The sequence below is a fragment of the Triturus cristatus genome, chromosome 3_2, assembly GCF_964204655.1.
Source record: "Triturus cristatus chromosome 3_2, aTriCri1.1, whole genome shotgun sequence".
In the NCBI taxonomy this organism is placed as follows: domain Eukaryota; kingdom Metazoa; phylum Chordata; class Amphibia; order Caudata; family Salamandridae; genus Triturus; species Triturus cristatus.
The window spans coordinates 483,913,861-483,928,555 of NC_140584.1; the positions used below are offsets into that span (position 1 = coordinate 483,913,861).

At 38.1% G+C, this 14,695-nt stretch overlaps 1 protein-coding gene and 1 long non-coding RNA gene across 10 annotated transcripts in view; one reads left to right on the forward strand and one right to left on the reverse strand.

Moving 5' to 3' along the window:
- Positions 1-14,695, forward strand: part of LOC146857571 (uncharacterized) — a 318,627-nt gene that overhangs the window by 236,416 nt on the left and 67,516 nt on the right. The window contains exons 3-4 of one of the 5 annotated variants that reach the window (XR_014979920.1): positions 5,640-5,737; positions 5,820-5,908. The exons of 3 other annotated variants lie outside the window; for them this stretch is intronic. This is a non-coding gene — a long non-coding RNA (uncharacterized LOC146857571). The remainder of the gene's footprint in view (positions 1-5,639; positions 5,738-5,819; positions 5,909-14,695) is intronic. One more of the 5 variants, XR_014979922.1, reaches the window with a different exon arrangement.
- The window catches only part of STK33 (serine/threonine kinase 33), a 1,543,521-nt gene that overhangs the window by 209,208 nt on the left and 1,319,618 nt on the right, over positions 1-14,695 (reverse strand). The gene's annotated exons all lie outside the window — the stretch shown is intronic.

The window sequence follows — 14,695 nt, forward strand, 5'->3', positions numbered from 1 at the left end:
ATGTAGACAAAGTATCCATGGGTGATGTAATAGTACCGGGGTTACAGTCCAATGATTGTGATGTTGATTCTGTGAATTCAATGCTTTCTGAATTAGAATGTTATACTGTGTTTGAATCAGAAGACTTCTAGCTTGATTCTTAAGTTTAAGATTTATGTGCAGGCTGAGAGCTGTACTCTATTGATTTTGAAGGAAGATTACCATACTTCCCGAGGGCTCGATACTTTGGCTCCTACTCAGCGAATGGGTCGGAGTTCTCTCGGCTTACCGATATACACTTGTGACTAGCCGTGCAATTTTCTACCTCCATGATAACAGAAAAGATGGAGTAGTTTGTAGTTACTTGTTACTATTTAACCCCAACCTACGTGGACCAAGTGGAGTTATAAATGGTATTGACTTCTGTGTTAGAGCCTTGAAAAAGTCGCATTAAGCGACGAAACACGTGTCGGCTGTTCTGCTGTATCATCTACGTGTCAACAATTTGTCATAATGATCTACTTATGATCAAGACTGTGTCATATGGACTGTTCAACATTTGGAAAATACATTTTTGTCTGACTGTATGCCAGTCAGCTTGAACTTTTAGACGTGCAGTGCTCTGCTATTAGCGTCCCCTTTATAATTATACACAATGGTAACATTGTCCAACTCCCGCACATGGAAGTTCAAAAACACAGACAAATAAGTACACATATTTTACGAGCTATGAGGTTTCAAGTCCTAAGTCATACAATTTCAAATCGGTTCCAACCCTGCCGAGAAAATATATGCTTACTCAAACCAAGCTGATATAAGTGGCTTTGTTTGTCGACCAGCTGGCCCTTAAAGGCTAGGTTTACTGGAAAGACAAAATTGACCTTAAATCAATTTTGAGGAACAGATCCTGGCATTTTGAGCCGGTCTCATCCTCACACAAATTATTTTCTTAAACAAAACCATCCAACAGACTACTTGTCTGGGTATTGGCCAAAATCAAAGACATTTATGCCCGATCTTTCCTTCAATTGCCCATTTTGATGACTGGCAGTCAAACACAAACTATAGTGAAGCCAAGTTAAATGATATGATACAAAAAGGTACATTTAACTCGTAATTTGTCGAATCATGGTGGGTGGTTATTGTGGCCAGTGGACACAAATGGTTGTCATGATCGTTTTCTTAACTCCACACCCGGGTTCAAATCAAGTAGACCTGATCCACGGTATTCACAGTCAACCCATCTGAACATTATTACCACCTATTCAGTGGGAAAGCTATGTCAGCAATGGTTAGACCACTACGTTATCTGCAGTAAAACAACATCTTTCTCTTTTGTCCGAGGACATGAATCTATCAGATTTTTTGGTGGGTCCTAAGTCCCATAATTTTAAAAGATTTAAATATGCTGCTCATAATGAAATTTGGAAACTATCACAAATGGAAAGTGCTGTCCATCTAAGACAAACTGATCAAGATAATTTGCAAAAAGTGCTTGCTGTAGTAGACCACAGTATTAAAACATAGGTCCTCCCATATTAATAACTTGAATAACATTGTGTTGTCTGTTATTGCTATTGTGCAGAGTGATATTTCAACATTGTATCATGGTCAAAGTCAGCTTAGATCTATTATGCAGTTTAGCTGGACGCTTCAAGCACTCAAAAATTGATGAGTTTCTTGGAATTATCTGAACTGTTCTGCTCTGTTTCTGCTGTTCAATTTAACACACAAAAAACAAACAATGGCAATGAAAGATGCAATTTAAATCATGCTACATTTAGAAAAGTTAGAACAACTCCCATTTACTATATCCAAAATGCCTTTAGCAGTGTGGTTAATAAATGGTATTATTTCATTGCCCATCTCAACTTTTCAGTTTTCAGCTTGCATGAAACGTTATCCAATAGATAGATATGAACCCCTTGGGAGAAGCTACATACATGAGTTGTGGTCCCTACCCTTTACCTATCGCTGTGAACGTGCTGAATGGGAAGAAAACAAGTTACTTACCTGTAACTTTGGTTATCCAGGATTGGTATCTCTCATAGGTTCACATGCTTGAATCCTCCCCGCCGCCGAGGTGGGAGTCCCACGTTAAAAATAAAATATATATGTAACAGTAGTAAAACATATTATAATAGGCTATAATAGACTGCACAGTCACTGTATTAGCCCATCCTTGTCCTTTTGTAAAAAAGAACCAAAGTTGAAGCACAGCCAATTAGGCTCTAGCACACTCTAGAACACTCCACAGAGAGGCAAGTCCCTCAGATTTCCGAGCATAAGTGACAAGAGAAATATAACAGCAATAAGGGAAGCCTCTCCGGGGAGGAGGGTGGGTCGCATGTGAATCTATGAAAGATATCAATACTGGATAACTGAAGTTACAGGTAAGTAACTCGTTTTCTTATCCAGTATTGGATCTTTCATAGAGTCACATGCTTGAATCAGAATAGATAGCAGTTAACCATTACATTTTGAGGAAGGTGGGTTTCATATGAATGTCACAAAGATATCCTTATCAATAGAAATACAAGTATATATATATATATATATATTCTAATACAACTTGATTACAGGTAACATTGCCCGGCGCCACCAATCTCAGACACTGGTCCCCACCAGTGCAATTATATATTCAACACAAACAAATCTGAGATAGTTTCATATTACAAGCAAAGAAACAATATATGAGTCTTCTTATGTATTCATCTTCTGATGTTTAGTCTTATTTTCTTTGTAGAGATTTACATATAAGAATCACAGTGATGCCTTCTTTTTCCTTTATGTTCAGATTTACATACAAGTATCACAGTAAAGCCAACACGTGTTTCGCGCACACTGCGCTTCTTCAGGGCTGTCATACAAACAACATTTTAAAACAGAAAAGAAGAACAACTTACAATAAAGCACGTTCCTGATACATTAATATACACATTAACACTTATTTAAAATTAGAACATAATTATTAATTTATAAACTCAAAAGCAGTATCTAAATTATAACCGATTGTTCAATCAGTCAAACGTGTACAGAAATTCAGGTTGTCATAATAATATACACATTTTCTATGGTAAGTATACCCATTCTAATGATCCATAGTGGTGTATCAATTTAAAAAAAAACATTTTTATCCTCCCAGTTCTTTTAATGGCTGGAGCCTTTCTTTACCTCAGTTAGGTAGCTAATCTCACTTCTTGCCTTGTATTTTGGAAAAAGTTCTCCCATTAGTAAAGTCTCTGTTTTCTAAGTATACGTTCCTAAAATAATATATATTGATGTTACCTTATTGCTTTGTTTATTTACAAATAATCATTATTAATATTGAAACTTAATTCTCACCTTAATTATTCATGTATACTTGTTGCACAGCTAAAATATATCTTCATAATCAGAGTGTATTCTTTATCAGTCCTCAGTCTACTGATCCTAGATAAGATCTGTAATAGTCCAAAAAACCAAACATATACCTTACACAGTGTCACCTAGTCTAAAGAAGAAAATTCCTTTAAATATTAAAGAGTTTATTTTAATTAATTATTTGTTGAACCTTATACCAGGATCGAACCTGCGAAGTTAATTTTTTGTTGATACCATGATCTAATGCGCTAAGCTATCCTCCTTGTCAAAGCGAATCCAGTTTCAACTAGCTATCTGTTTGGTTTTTTAGATTAATTGTATGTTCAGAAAGGCTTCTAATGAATTATACCCAAAATGAAAGAACACTAACTAATATTACACATTTGAATCTACACTACAGGTACACTCTACTCTTCATGCTGACTAAAAAAGCTTCATTCTGTCAATATCAGTAAAAAAAAAATTTTTATCTATGACAATTGACTCTGAGAATAGCTGTGAAAAGTATTTACGAAATAGGACAGGACCTGTCAGTATTGTAAAGTCAAATTGACAGAGGAATGACTACACTTTATGTCTAAGTTCAACAAAATTAGAGTCCCAATGCTAGAGAATTCTTCTTACCTCTCAACCTTTCGACGATCGTCTAACCTTTTCCTCAGCCCGTACCGCAGACAAAACATTAGTGTCAACTGCCACTTTATATACTCCCCCTTAGTCAATCAATTAGCGTAATTTAGCGGGAAAGTTTGTTTAAATGTTAACAGACTCAAGATGCGTCGTTGCAAAATCAACATGAGTTCTTCTCCTTAATAATGTTCAACAGTTATTTAGAACAAAATCTGAATTTATATTTAAATAAAAAATAAATAATAAAATAGAGTACTACATGTAGCAAAATTAAGGGATTTATAAAAAGAAAAAATATTTAGTTGAATTATTTTCTCATCACGAACACGAACCTCCAATGTTAACTCTATTGAGATTCCGTGTTTTACTGCTCTGAGCTATCTTGTAAGTCAGTGCGATCAGTCTTTTAATAGATATCTGTTTCTACCCTAGAACTAGTATTATAATAATGGTGATAAATTAGAAATATATATAGTTCAACATAAAAAGGTTACAATAAATAAGGCCTAAGGCATAAATACATGGTATCTTGATAATTATCCACACCCATGCATCTTCTAAGTATCTCAGCCGAGAATCGAACCCTGGATAGCTAGCATTGGAACTTGATCGTTCTTATGTGTTGTGCTATCTAGAACTATATAAAAGTTGCATCTTATAATAGTTTTCCTACCACACAATTCTATAATATTACGCAATTTATTCATAAATCCTTAGTCATAATCTAAAATTTAGGAAAACAAAAATTAGCCAAAGTAAAAAACAAATATGCATACGAACTATTATAAAAAACCTCTTGAACAACTAGTATTAAATCTATCAGGTAAGTAATTTATTAAATTTGTTAATTCCTCCTCCATCTAATTGAAACCCAAAATGTATTATTTACTCAGACCATTTTAATGAAAGAACGTACCCAAAATTAGAATACTCAATAATTGTTGTTTATTAGAATCAACATCAAAGCTGCCTGCTCAGGTCACTGTACCTATTCTCAACTTCTTAATTGTATTGTAGCAGGAGGTCGTGATCTATGGGAAGTAACTTAGAGTCCCAATTATGATCATCTTAAATATCAATAAGTATACATATATATTTCTCTTATTCATTCCTACATGAGACATACAGAGTCGCAAAGTAGATTTAATTAAGATATTGAGATATTACCTACATGCTGTATATATATCCTACTTATTAAGGACCGAGTTAACTTAATAATGTATATATTCCACGATCCATATTCAACCCATATTGTACTGCTTGTAATTTATTAATCCAATAGGTTTCTCTCGATCTTAATTTTGCTTCTAAGTCTCCACCTCTTCTATCAATATTAACTTGTTCAATACCAATGAATTGGATAGCTTTTAATTCAGTCAGTTTATGTTTATCTTTGAAATGCATGGCCATTGGATATTTAGGATCGCAGTTTTTGATGGCTCTAAGATGTTCCATCCATCTAATCTTCAGTTTTCTCATAGATGAACCCACATATATTTTTTTACAAATACAAGTCATTGTGTATATACAGTGGCTCGTATTGCAGTTAATGAAAGAGTTGATTCTGTATGTGTTCTTATATGTGTGATCACAAAAAGTTTGAGTTTTATCTACAACATATTTACAACAAATACATTGATTACATCTATTTTTTGGCCATATCACAGATCTTATCAAGGATCAGTAGACTGAGGACTGATAAAGAATACACTCTGATTATGAAGATATATTTTAGCTGTGCAACAAGTATACATGAATAATTAAGGTGAGAATTAAGTTTCAATATTAATAATGATTATTTGTAAATAAACAAAGCAATAAGGTAACATCAATATATATTATTTTAGGAACCTATACTTAGAAAACGGAGACTTTACTAATGGGAGAACTTTTTCCAAAATACAAGGCAAGAAGTGAGATTAGCTACCTAACTGAGGTAAAGAAATGCTCAAGCCATTATAAGAACTGGGAGGATAAAAAATGTTTTTTTTTTAAATTGATACACCACTATAGATCATTAGTATGGGTATACTTACCATAGAAAATATGTATACTATTATGACAAACCGAATTTCTGTACACGTTTGACTGATTGAACAATCGGTTATAAATTAGATACTGCTTTTGAGTTTAAAAATTAATAATTATGTTCTAATTTTAAATAAGTGCTCATTTGTATATTAATGTATCAGGAACATGCTTTATTGTAAGTTGTTGATCTTTTCTGTTTAAAAAAAAATAATAATAATTTATGTTGTTTGTATGACAGCCCTGAAGAAGCGCAGTGTGCGCGAAACACGTGTTGGCTTTACTGTGATACTTGTGTGTAAACCTGAACATAAAGGAAAAAGAAGGCATCACTGTGATTCTTATATGCAAATCTCTACAAAGAAAATAAGAATAAACATAAGACTACTCATATATTGTTTCTTTGCTTGTAATATGAAACTATCTCAGATTTGTTTGTGTTGAATATATATATATATATACATATACATATATATATATATATATATATATATATATATATATACATATATATATATATATATATATATATATATATATATCCAAAGTCCTCTCCCAAGGGGAAAGAGTGAGCCGCACACATCGCGGTAAAAGTAGATTTTATTTCAATAGTTGATCAAGCTCCGATGTTCTTTGTTCCTTATGCATTTCAGCCACCTTGGCCTTCTTCAGAGGAGGAGCTGCAGACACCTGGGGGCCGGACAAACACACATTAGAACCCTGCAAGTTCTCAATTTATTGTCTCAGTGATTGCCCTCTGGTGGACGCCCTGATGGGTTACAGTGTAGAGCATGCTGGTTCTTGTAGTGCGTTGTACAACCCCTACAATTCTTACCCTTCAGTGGGCGATGCCTGTATACTTCACTTATGTCATTCTCCCGCGATCCCCTGGCACACCATTTTCAAGTGTGTTGGGGTCCAAACCCAAGAGTAGTTCCTGGTGGCTGCCTCTGCCCTTGTGGTTCATCACCCAAGTCACGATTGGTCCGATTACGGGCAGTTTGATGGCGCGCTTTTGCTGGCGGTGCGATCTTCGCGGTAGGACCAAAGCCGCATGATACATCCAAAGTCCTCTCCCAAGGGGAAAGAGTGAGCCGCACACATCGCGGTAAAAGTAGATTTTATTTCAATAGTTGATCAAGCTCCGATGTTCTTTGTTCCTTATGCATTTCAGCCACCTTGGCCTTCTTCAGAGGAGGAGCTGCAGACACCTGGGGGCCGGACAAACACACATTAGAACCCTGCAAGTTCTCAATTTATTGTCTCAGTGATTGCCCTCTGGTGGACGCCCTGATGGGTTACAGTGTAGAGCATGCTGGTTCTTGTAGTGCGTTGTACAACCCCCACAATTCTTACCCTTCAGTGGGCGATGCCTGTTTACTTCACTTATGTCATTCTCCCGCGATCCCCTGGCACACCATTTTCAAGTGTGTTGGGGTCCAAACCCAAGAGTAGTTCCTGGTGGCTGCCTCTGCCCTTGTGGTTCATCACCCAAGTCACGATTGGTCCGATTACGGGCAGTTTGATGGCGCGCTTTTGCTGGCGGTGCGATCTTCGCGGTAGGACCAAAGCCGCATGATACATCCAAAGTCCTCTCCCAAGGGGAAAGAGTGAGCCGCACACATCGCGGTAAAAGTAGATTTTATTTCAATAGTTGATCAAGCTCCGATGTTCTTTGTTCCTTTTGCATTTCAGCCACCTTGGCCTTCTTCAGAGGAGGAGCTGCAGACACCTGGGGGCCGGACAAACACACATTAGAACCCTGCAAGTTCTCAATTTATATATATATATATATATATATATATATATATATATATATATATATATATATATATATATATATATATATATATATATATATATATATATATATATATATATATATATATATATATATATATATAAATTGAGAACTTGCAGGGTTCTAATGTATATATATATATATATATATTCACTGAAAAAACCATAGGTTTCAGGGACGTTATAGTTAGTTGGACATTTGACTCAATTAAAACCAGAGAAATCCGCCTGTTATAGTTAGTTGAGCTAACTAGAACTTGTGCGCCCGCAATGCACTGCTGATGATGTCACATATTACATCACTCATGACATGGTCTGGGACATCACTGATGACATCACTGATGGCATCTTCCACATGATAATCTGATGCACATACTGATGCCCTAATATAAGCTTTGATACACCCATTCTAAAACGCAGACTACAATTTTTGAAACTATACACACACATCAATGCCATATACTACATACCACTCACTCTTTCCTAGGTGTACAAACTCATCCAGTCACTTACACATCTAGTTACTTCTCAATACAGTAGTATATTATGCACTCATACATCTATACATGCAGTCACACTCCGCCGCTTATCCATAGTTACTCACACACCTAGTCAGTAATGCAAGGAATCAATCACATATCCATTTACTCATGTATACAGTTATACACACCAAGTCAGTTATTTATAGACACACCATATCACTTATTTATAGAGATACTAACACATTTACTGTCTTATACAATTACTGATACAAGCAGACACTCATTTATACACGAATTCTTCAAATAACTTACTCTCATGAATAGTCATTTATATACTCCAACACTCACATATAGTGCCTTAAAAATATGTAGTTAGTCACACATATACCACTGAGACATTCATTCACTCACCAACACGCCCATACACACAGTAGCTCATCCATACAACCCTTTCCAGATGCGCTTTTGAATCCATACAACCAGTGAATCACCCACTCACTATGCACAGTCATACACCCCCCCACCCATACACTCAGGGACGCATACAGATACTCAGACAACAAATCAATAACCCATATAGATACTCATGTAGCTATTCAGCAACCCATGCAGTTGCTTACACACTAACTGAGAGACTAATACAGACTTTCACACAGTGTAGTCACTAACCCATGCATTCACTAAGACACGTTCAATCACTTACTTATACAGTCAGTCACGCACCTACTAAATAATCCCTTCAGGCACTTGTAAATGCATTCATTCTTCAATACAACTTCGCATAGGTATATATGAAAAATATTTAAACTTTACAGAAACACACATTCACTGGATGATGTCATCAGTGATTTCACTGACCATGTCAGGAGTGATGTAATATGGGACATCATCAGCAGTGCATTGCGGGCGCGCGAGTTATAGTGTCATATGTGCAGTTTCAGAAAATGATTACTTGAGGTCCCCTTGCTATATCATACTGGGAACTCAAATGGGACTATTCAAAAAATGCCATGGTCCTGAAGATCAGGCTATACAAGCACTGGCAAACCTTTAAAAGACACGAGAGCAAATAGCTAAAGAGGTTTGACACAAAGTTCATGCGGTCTATGAAGTTCATAATTGTTAAAAATATTTTTGGGAGAATTGATTTTATGAAGTCTTTAGACAGTTAAAGCTACTTGTAGCCAGACTTCAAAAGTGACAAGTCTTTACTCTCAATGCTCCCCTATTTAATTAGGATTGGGCTTGAAGAGTCTAGAATGAAATGTTTTCTACATTTGATGTCACTTGTAGAAATATTAGCACCAACCATACAAATGTGAGTGCTGTATAAAATACACTGAAGGAACATGTACTTCATTTTCATTTGTGTATATAACGTGCCCTCTGTCCCACCTTGAGTAATAAAATACCTTATCTTGGGAGATTGTCATATTCCGTGGAACTGAATGTTTAATCAGTGCCAATGTTTGGCAAGAACGTTTCGAACACTTCTCGACATGTTGACTTACACTTAAGGTGTTGTTTGTTAAACCTTTCTCCAACACCTTTGAGTTCCTTTTGATAAGTTGAGAGATTAACTTTGTTGGACTTTATCCCTCACTCAAAGTTTTTCTCACTCTCCTTTTTCAGTAGCTCTAAGGTGCCCAGTTTGAGGCATGATTCACACTTGAAGTAAATTAACTACTTGACTGCTATTCCCCCTAAGAATGCTAAGCCCTATTTTGCAATATTGGGTACTTTGTGCTTATGCCTTCATGACCTTTTTTCAACATAGGGTATCCTTGTAAAATATTCGTCCTTTTTCCCCCGGGCATTCTACAGGTATCCAGGGTGTTGGGAATCCTGGGAAAGGGATTGAGTAAACAGCCAAAATATATATCACTTTTTTTGCAGAGAGGTGAATCACTGTACAAGAAAGCTTGTCGGTTTTTTTCCTGAAAATGTGCTGTGCTAGGATCTCCATCTTCCCAAGTTTTTAAACAAGTACAGTTGTATAAAAGAACAATTTGTATAACTCAAGTTTTTCATTTCTTTTAAGATGTAGTCCATTTTTCTTAATTTTTGTAGTTTAAACCTACTTGCCATTTGTGGTGGAAACTGGTGCAAAACCCATGGATGATCTTGGAAAGCTACATTCAATTCTGAATTCAGCTGAAAGATATTTGTGTAGATACTTCAAGGTTTACCCAAATAAACTTATGGTTGAAATAAAGACGTGATTACAATAAATAGTCAAAACAGCCTCAACATTGTCATTTGTAACTTATTGTCGCAATGACAGATTTACAAAAACAGTTGTATCTGACTGACCCTTATAGTTGCAGTGATTTAGTGTTTGTAGGTTTGCCAAAAATGTGTAATACCCAGAGCTGCACATCAGTGATTTTTCATTGTGTACCAACTATACAGCCATTCTATGGTTCATGTAAAGAATGAAAAATGGATGTGAAGTAAACTTGTGTATTTCTTGAGTGTACAGATGATCCAAAGTTTGGGAAGGGTGAATTATTTTGCATCTCCGAATTTGTGGTTACTAGTACTATCATGTGATTCAGAAGGAATTTTGCAAAATGTCTTCTATTGCACACAGGCATACATTTGGAAAGCTCAATTACAGAGAAATCCAAATGGTAATAACAAATGTTCTACTATTTTGTGTTCCCACTCATATTCCAATAGAAAGGGTACCCCACTTCTGTGGCTGGGCTGAGCATCTGTGACCCCACCCCCCATAAAATTAGTCTGGAAGACATCCTATTTCAGCAAGCAAAATCAATGGGTTTTTTTGTTTGTTTTTTTAACTGTGTGGGTAGCTGCAGATTTGGGGTTCTACCTCAGCCACCACTCCGGGAAGCCTTCCATGCCTATACATTTCTGAAAACCAGACACCCAGGGGGTGGTAGTCCAACATGGTGTGACTTGTGTGGTTTTCTCAAGGTTTTCTTAAGCACAAGCCCTGGTAAACCATAAAACTTGGGCTAAAAACACACATTTATCTCATATGTTTGTGAGGGAAACGTCTGATATCTGTGGGGAGCCATAAGTTTCCTATCACCCAGTGTTATCCCCCCCCCCGCCCCCCCCCATGTCACTGATAAAAATAGTACCCCAGACGGCAGACAAAGGCCAGGTTTCCACAGACACTCAGGACAATAATAATGACTTCAGTACCCTACCTTTGGGCACAAAACCCAGCATCTCACAGTTGGAAATAATTTTTAGGTGTTGTAGGAATGTAGTTGGCAAATTGATGTCACACAATCTAACAACGTCATCCAACACACCAATTTTTGAGTTAACTGCAGGTGCATCAACACCAATAAGGTGGTTAATCGAAGACAGTTCAAAGTCCAGGAACCACAACTTGCTCTCTTAGGAGCAGCTTGATACACCACAAAATTTTGAGTAGCTAAATTCGCAAAGTTCATCGCCATCTTGTTATACCACAATATTCTTACGTGCAGCAATGCATGGCTGCAGCTTTATGCCCCTCTGTCTAGACAACCCATTGTACTTCTTGTTGTCAAAGATACAAGTTGCCTTATAGACTCCATCAACATGACCCCTAACAGTAACAAGTAATACACTCTCTTCATCTATGATGGTGAGCATATGAACATCACGACAGTCCTTGTATTTGAGAGCAAGCATCTCCTTGCACTGCAAGGTGCTGCATTCACCCTTTGCAAGTTTTTTTTGGCAAAATAAGTTGTGTGGGAAATCTTTTACAGTTGCCGCGAATGGTGCCACAAGCCACAGTTTCTACTCTCTGTAATTGCTTTAACAACATCAATCCTTTGTAAAAAATTGTCCAAGTACAAAAGTTGATCCTGGTGAAAAAGAGAATGAGCCAAATCTCACGCAATTTTTTCGAACCGTCCAAAAGACGGTGTGCAATCCAGCGGATTGATGGAGGATTATTTTCCAGTATACACTGTAAAATAATAATTTAATCCAAGGGCACTGTCGCATAACATGTAGAGTTTAATATCATACTGAGCCCTTTTGCTAGGTAGGTATCGTCTAAATATCAGCAGCCCTTTAACCTTTATACTTCACCACAGACTTGTCCACAGATATATTCTGACCAGGAACATATGTGACAGAAAAAGACTCTAGTAAATAATGATTCAATAAAAGAAAGTGGGAAAACTACATTCTCCAGACTATTTCTTCTTTTCTTAATCTCCTACTTGACTGCCCTAAAATGTTGGCATGTATGGGGTAGTGGGAGCTAGGCCCCATACCTGCGGCAGCGGGATCCTACTCCCACTAAACATTCTAGAAATAGTAATACGCAGCCTCCTCAATGACGAAGCTACTGGCCTAGAGGGGCTTGCATCCTCTTTTTACAAAGAATATGCCTCTCTTCATGATACTTAAACCTGATTAACCCGCAAACTGATGTGACTCTTACTGCCCTCTATCTATGATAAACATAGACAACAAAATACTAGCCAAACGTATTGCCAACCGACTCCTCCCTCTCCTGCCTGACATCGTACGTCCTGACCAGTCCACCTTTGTGCCCGGTCGCTCCACTGCACACAGTCTTCATACATTGTTTTCCATTATGCACAGCGTGGAGCCTAGCCTTGCTGCGTTTGTTGCCCTCTTCGACGCCACCAAGGTGTTCGGTGTTTGATTCATTAGAATGGCCTTTTCTCTTTACTCTTCTCCTGTGACTGGGCCTTAGCCCATGATTTGTGCGCCTTATTGAACTAATATATACTTCCCCAACTGCTTGACTTCGTTTAAACGATATATCAAACCCATTCCCAACAGGTACCTGGCAGAGTTGTCCCCTATCCCCAATTTTATTTGCTATGGCTATGCAGCCCCTTGCAGCTAGGCAGCGCCAATCTCCTACTCCTCGATGGGCTCAATTTCAAACAGAGGAAGATTTTAATCTCCATGTATGTAGAGTATATTGCCTTGTATGTTTGGAAAACGTAGACCCTATCATCTGGCAAGTCATGCCATACGGTGGACCATTGGGCATAACCAATAATTGGGCCAAATTTGTTATATTCCCTCTAACCAATCACACGCTGCGCTTTGTCTCTGAGTTTCTGATGACATGGGCAACAGAACAAGTGTGCTGTCTCGGCTCAGCCGCTACATGGATGAATTATGGTGGGGGAACTACTGCAGGACAATGACCTGGCTAGAGGACAGGATCTCAGTTTGGAAACGACTTCCCTTACCATTGACAAGACATTTGGCAATAGCCAAAATGGTGGTATTACCCAAGTTCCTGTATCTTTTCCTCAACTTCTCCTTAACTTCTCCTTAGCTCTCACTGCACTGTTCTTTTGTTGTCTGCGCTCGAACCTGAACTCTCTGGCATGGCCGGCAAACAGCTCAGGACTTCCTAAAGTCCTCACACTGCCCCTATGCCAGAGCGGTCTTAATGCACCAGACATGACACTATATGCACTATGAACCCAGGCTCAATATCTACACTTTTGATTATAATCCACAAAATTTAAGCCACAGGTTGCAGTGAAGGCTGACTTAGCCTCCCTGACCCACTATCCACTGCATTATATCAAGCATACAAGCTCACACGTACAGGCACTGATACCGTGGAATGTATCAGATGGGCATGGGATGGATTGAGACTCCGGGCCAAACTACAGTGTGTATATATTCCCACAAAATGCATCCCAGTGCTGCAAGACGAAGGCGCAAGGGGACGAGCACACAGGAGGAATTTTATTTACATACGCTGACCTATATCCTGACAGACAGTTTCTTCTCCCGTTCACAACGGACGACTCTCCCTGCCCCACCGCACTGGATGTCTTACTATATCACCACTTGTCATGCGCAACACAGCACTTTCCCTGAAACCCAGCCCATGCCGTTGAACACATGTTGACAAACGCCTCACACCGTAAACTGTTCACTCGCCCGATGCTATCGTGCAAGACAAGGCAACAACTTGTAACCCTATGGCTTATACCAAATCGGTGCTGGAAACAGACCCCCCCCCCCCCATTGACTACTGAGTGATGGACCTACTGTTGCGAGCAAACGGCTGCCCTTTCCCGCAATTATAGACTGTGACTCGTCCACTTCAAATTTCTTCACCAGCTATATCGCACACAACACAATTTTCAGCTTATGGGCTTGAAAGAGGAGGCAAGCTGTGAGAGGTGTTTGACACCCCAGGATTCATTTATACACTTGGCTTGGGAATGGCCTAGAATAGCAGACTACTGGTGCGCACTCCATAATACTCTCCAACAAATAACTGGATATTCAATACCACAAACGCTGACGGTCAGCCTATAGGGTTATGTTAAAGATATACCACTTACATATCAACGCCTAGCTGCTATGCTCCTGGCCAAGCGCCAAATCCACACCCAAGGTTACATCATGGTTACAGGATGCAATGTACT